Raw genomic sequence first — 5,979 nt, 5'->3', positions numbered from 1 at the left:
TTTAACATTATACAGGCCATGGAGGAGTATTATATACGACCATTATACTGATTTTACTGTTACGGCTGAGAATGTCACAGGTATAATCGGACCGAGTCCTTGGTATGGTGAATTTAAACTTTACTTTCATTTGTTAGCTGGATACGGATTGTTTATTGGATTATGTTCTCTATTGCACCCTTTTTGTACCTGGTGGTGGATAATCGGACAGAGTCCTTCCCTGGGTTTGTAAGATGAGAGTGTTGAGAACCTCATCTCATACAAATATCACGTTACTGTCTACACATTCATTCTAAACGCCAATTGATTATAAAATAAAATACTATTTGGCCTTGTGATATGGATTGTCTCTCCTTTCTCATCCAAATAGGTTTAACCCGTAGTCCCGTATCCATTTTCATAGATTTAACATTTACTTATCGATCTATCTATTACCATAATGCAGCACCAGTACCTGATTGTCCACAGTGTGAGTGTTGCACTGCTGCACCGCCCGGTTCCTGCTGCAAGTGTTGTTCTGGTTCCAGCGCTCCACTTTTCAAACCTGAAGATAGCCATATGCCATAGTTCATAAAAAAAAATGATTTAAATGATTTATCATATTTCTATGGTCAATCTAAGTGTCCTGAGCTTGAAAATAGTGTGCAAAAAAATAAATTGAAACTGTATTCTTGAATAAGTTACAAGAGATTATGAGAAACTAATCTCTTATTGTCATATATATGTAAAATAATTGGGTATATTTCCAATTTAATTATCATGTAATAATTGGTTATCGCCAGGCAAACTTTATACTGTCATCAATAATATTGTCACAGCTATTCCAGGTGTTCATTGAAGTATCGAACCCATGAATGATAAACTGCTCATTGTGCAGTGGACTCTGAGTCGACAAAAGCAACTGTTATGCTACTAAGTTTTGTGGTAATGTCCTCATATTTGCAACGATAAAAAAATAGATCAGCTTCCAACTCGTCCATGAAAAACCACATTGCTGTGGTTAAAACAATGCAAAATTGGCTACAGTGTTGCAGTGGAAACAGCCATAATACAAGTGGTTCTGCTTTAGAAGTAAGCTAAAAGAGAAGGCAATTGTCACTTGTCAGATACATTGCCCAGACTCGGCTAGATTTGTTCATGAGTCAGATTTGACATTGTCGATTTTGGCTTAAAACATAAAAGCAAGTGTCCAATGCTAGCTGTATATATGCATACCTGAGATTATATGAAGCGTCAGAATAACATAAGCTACCAAAAATCCCCACACGAACATGTTCCATCCTTGAAGAAATGAAATCTACGAGTGTCTCTGACAGTGATCTCCCTGCTCGTGACAGCAGAAATAAGCTTAATGGCATTGTGACAATCTCCACATATCCTCAAATTCTTCCCAACAAGTATAGGTTCCCCCTTTTTCGTCGATAGCAGCCCAAATGCAACTGCAAGTTTCTCACTATGATGAACACCACTCCTCTCCTTGTCTCTTTCGCCTCCAACATCTTTCACTGTAGACCATCGCACATCAGGCACATAACCAACACCTTTTATCTTCACTAATACCTCATCTAAGTACTCGTATATTTCCTTGATCATTGGGTGTGAAACATCTTCAGCAACGAAGGTATGAACCCTTTTGTTTATCTCAATCCAACTACACCCTGGTTTCTTTCTAAGCTTTCTACCGTGCATCAGCTTCCTAACCTGTGCAACCTCTTCCCATCTTCCGGCATCAGAATAAATATTTGCAAGCATGACGTAAGGAGCAGGATTTGTAGGCTCAATCTGAAGAAATTGATTAGCAGCCTTGATAGCTAAATCAATATTACCATGTTTTCTACACGCGCCAAGCAAAGAGGCCCAACCAATTTTACCGGGGTTAAATGGCATAGACTCAATAAGCTGCTCTGCTTCACGCAGTTTACCAGCTCGACTCAGCATGTCAATCATGCAAGAATAGTGTTCAGGTTCAGGATCAATACCGAAATTACATTTCATTGTGTCAAAATACTTTTGGCCTTCCTCAACTTTTCCTGTGTGAGCACAAGCTGAAAGCACGGAAATAAAGGTTATATTACTAGGTGTTAGACCTTTTTCGAGCATGCAGTTAAAAAGATGCAATGCTTCATTTCCGGCACAATGCTGAGAATAACCGTCGATCAAGGCATTCAGAGAGACTACATTATGCTCAGGCATCCTATCAAATAACTTTCTAGCATCATGAAGATTTCCGCTTTTAGCATACATTGATACGAGGGCATTGTTGACCGCAATCCTATTTGATGGGATATCAGACTTTAGAGACAAACAGTGAACTTGCTTTCCATGTGAAGGAGAGGGGGAGTTTGAACACGCGCTAATCACACAGACAAAGGTGCAATCATCTGGCTGATGCCCAATTCGCAGCATATCTCTGAAGCAAGTAAGCGCCTCTTCTGATAATTCTTCAAATTGAGAATACCCAGAGATCATGGTGTTCCAAAGAACCAAATCAGGCCCTGGAATCTCCTCAAATATTTTCCTACAATCAAACATATCACCGCCACATTTCGAATACAAATCAATCAACCCACTCCCAACATGAGGATTCGCGTTAAACCCTATCTTGATTAGCTGACCATGAAACTGGTGGCCACCAACTTGATCTTACAAACCCCGCTTAACCATTTCCTTAAACAATTCAACCGCTTTCAATCCTTCCCTATGTTGGCCATACGCAACAATCATAGCATTCCAAGAAACCTCTTCGCCTCCTCCAAGAATCCATTTTTACTATAATAACTCACAAGCGAATTATTCACCGACGTATAACAATCATACCCGCCTCTAACACCCAAACAATGCAACTGCCTAATCAACAAAACATCATCATTCGACCCCGTAATCATGGAAGACATACTAAACCCATCCATCCCAATACCCACCTCCCTCATCCTCCCAAACAACCTAAATGCAGGCCGTGTCTCGCCTCGCTCCGCATAAGCAGCAATGAGGGTATTATAAGACACCAAGTCCGGTTCAGGCATTTCATCAAACAGTTGGTGGGCAATCATAATTCGACCGTGTTTCACATACGCTGCAATAATGGCATTGTAGGAGAACACATTTGGGTAAAGGGTCGCTTCGAAAGCGTGTCGAGCGGCAGTTAGATTGCGGCATTTGGAGTAGAGGATGATGAAGTGATTGGAAATGTAAGTTAATTGAGGAATTATGGATTTTACGTAGAGTGCATGGAGACGTTTTCCTGTAATTAGGTTTTTTTTGGGTAATGCATGATTTTAGAAGGTGGGTGAAATGGTGTAGATTCCATGAAGTTTGGTTCATTTAGATTATGGAACGATTAACCATAATCTAAGAGCAACGAAAAATAACGGTATAAACAATGGTCATTTATCTTTGATAGAGTAAGAGCAACGGCTTTGTATACTGGCCTACCAGGAGTCCGTGACGATTCTAAGAATTTGAGGTAGGGGTGGGGAAAATGAACTATCACGCATATGACATACACTATGACATTAGGTTAGTGCCTTAGTGGACTAGTGGAGTATCCAGGATTCCGACCTCCGAACGCGAACTCAAATTAAAAAAAAATAAACTTTTCTAGCCTAAAAACTTAGGAGTAATTAATTATGGGACGTACTAAATTCCGCATATCATTTTACTCAATCCCGCACTTAATTCCGCCTTATTTCAAGACTACCCCTCACATCTGTTTGCTAAATCCCGCACACCTGTTTGCTAAATCCCGCACACCTGTTTGCTAAATCCTACACATTTTACCCTAATTTTCCATATTTGCCCTTTGAAAAAAAAAATGAATAACAAAGACTACTAAAGAATAAAAAGGACTTCTCTCTCTTAACCTAATCAATCCCTTCATCGTTCGACTTTTATGGATTGTAATTTGCACATATCAAATGTAATTTTGTCGTTTTATCAATAATTATTAAGACCCCGTCTCTTAGTCGATTTAGTTGATGTTTTCGTTATTAAAAAATAGGGTTTTTCTAGCAATTAGGGTTTGGGACGGGCTGGTTGTTGAAGGGTGGTTGGCGACGTCGGGCGGAAGTAGGGTGGTTAGAGAAGTCGGCGTCGAGTGATGGTCGAAAGGCGGTGGCTGTAGGTTGTAACGTCGGCGTCGAGTGATGGTTGAAGGTTGGCTTTGGGGAGGGGGTTGTCGAACTGGTGGGTAAGGGGATGTCTTATATTGTACCATGTTATTGCTGTTTTTTTTATAAGAATGAATGTGCATTTAGGCAACAGTGATGTAGTTTTAGATTGTACATGATTTTTCAGAACAGAATGAAGTTTGGATAAAAATTTAAGATCAGGTCATGGCCAACCAATGCGTAATTATACAGACAGCTTAAAACTTGTCCGTCACAATTTACTCCGTATCCTATCTTCAAACAAACAGCACAATTGGAACCTTAAGGCTTGAGGGGTTTGGCAACACCATAGATATATGACCCTTACATTTCACTCTTAGTTTCATCACGGTTACGTTGATGTTTCAAAAGAGACTGCCTATGAAAGGGAAGCATGATCAGATATACATTTAACTATCTATCAGTAAGGTATACATTTAATTACCAGTTTCCAACACCAAATCCTCCATTACTGACTGTGATTGGATCACTCATTATACTAATTACTCATGTCCTCGACATCAACCCGTGATAAGAGATGGTCATCATTGTGATTACTACTACACAATGACAAAATTTGATGTTGAGAGTAAATAAGTTGAATCGTATTAGAGTATAGACCCTACAAACTTGATTGCACCCAAAAATGTTGGACATATCTCATAATACATCCATTTCATATAGCATTTGACCTATGCATGCATTTCTTATTGTTTTTTCTCCCTGTTATCGAACTTCTGTTTTTTTGCCTGTTTAGACGGTCTTGGGTTCGTTTTCTTGTGAACCAGTTACTCCATTTCATCCCTATTGATCGAACTCAGATTGTTCGTACTCAACTGAAACCGTTGATACATTTATTAGTGATTATATATTATGTTTATATTATCTTGTATATCTTTTGATATAATTGACTTAGTTAGAAATATTAGGAGATATTGTAGCCTTGTAATTAGCTAACCACATTGTATTAGTTTCCTATTGTTCCGGGTGTAATTCCAGAGCAGTTATACGTTACCACCCGTGCTTGTAGAATGACGTCTTTAGTTGAATCCTCCTTGCGGTCTCCTGAAACGATGAACAAACTGAGGGCTCGGCCTTGGACCGAGCGAACTCACTCCGACGCTCAAGTCAGTAAACTTAGAGAGAAGTTGTTGTTACTTGGCGAAGTATATATTGTAGAGAGAGAAGGAAGATATTACCAGATGAATAGTGATTCTTAGGTTAAATTGTGGATCTCCTCCTCAATGAGAGTTGAGGAGTATTTATAGACTTTCACCTTTTGTCACGTAGTGGCCAAGTGGCTAGCAGGTGGAAAGACTGATCTACCCCTCGGCCGAGGGACCCATGGCTGGCCGGCGGGCCCTGTTGACTCGCCGCCGAGGGGTCTTGGATATGAGTTCGCGGATATGTGCCCTTTGTGGCAAGTCACCGTGGTCGGGACATAGGTGACAGCCGACTGTGTTGCGTCGGTTAGTTTGTCTAAGTCGTTGACTTCTTTGTGGATATCTTTGACCTTGCTCAATATGTTGACTGGTCAGCGGGTGCAGAATATGCCCCATCAATTTGCCCCCAGCGTAGTCTATGCCGTGGTATGGGCTCCGATGTATGTTGAGCGTATATTCTGCTTTGGACAAAAATTTTCTGTCCCGGCCTCTCCTACCTCGGCGTGGCTCTGCTTAGGCCGTACCATATCCCCCCTCCACATGGTTGTGTAATGGACATCCGATGTGGAAAAGAAAGTGGTGCTGGCCGGGACCGAGGTTGTGAGCGCCGTGTGTTTTGATTGCCCAGCACCGGTCCGACAAGCTTGGTTGATCATGTGGCCGGCGGAGAA

General features: G+C 40.7%; 1 pseudogene; it reads right to left on the bottom strand.

Moving 5' to 3' along the window:
* Positions 1-438: 438 nt before the first annotated feature.
* On the bottom strand, positions 439-3,525 carry LOC141611158 (pentatricopeptide repeat-containing protein At3g49710-like; annotated as a pseudogene).
* Between the last annotated feature and the right edge of the window lie 2,454 nt (positions 3,526-5,979).

Source organism: Silene latifolia, chromosome 11 (genome assembly GCF_048544455.1).
Source record: "Silene latifolia isolate original U9 population chromosome 11, ASM4854445v1, whole genome shotgun sequence".
NCBI lineage: Eukaryota > Viridiplantae > Streptophyta > Magnoliopsida > Caryophyllales > Caryophyllaceae > Silene > Silene latifolia.
The sequence above is the reverse complement of the archived record's forward strand: the minus strand, read 5'-3'. Positions and strand labels throughout refer to the sequence as shown.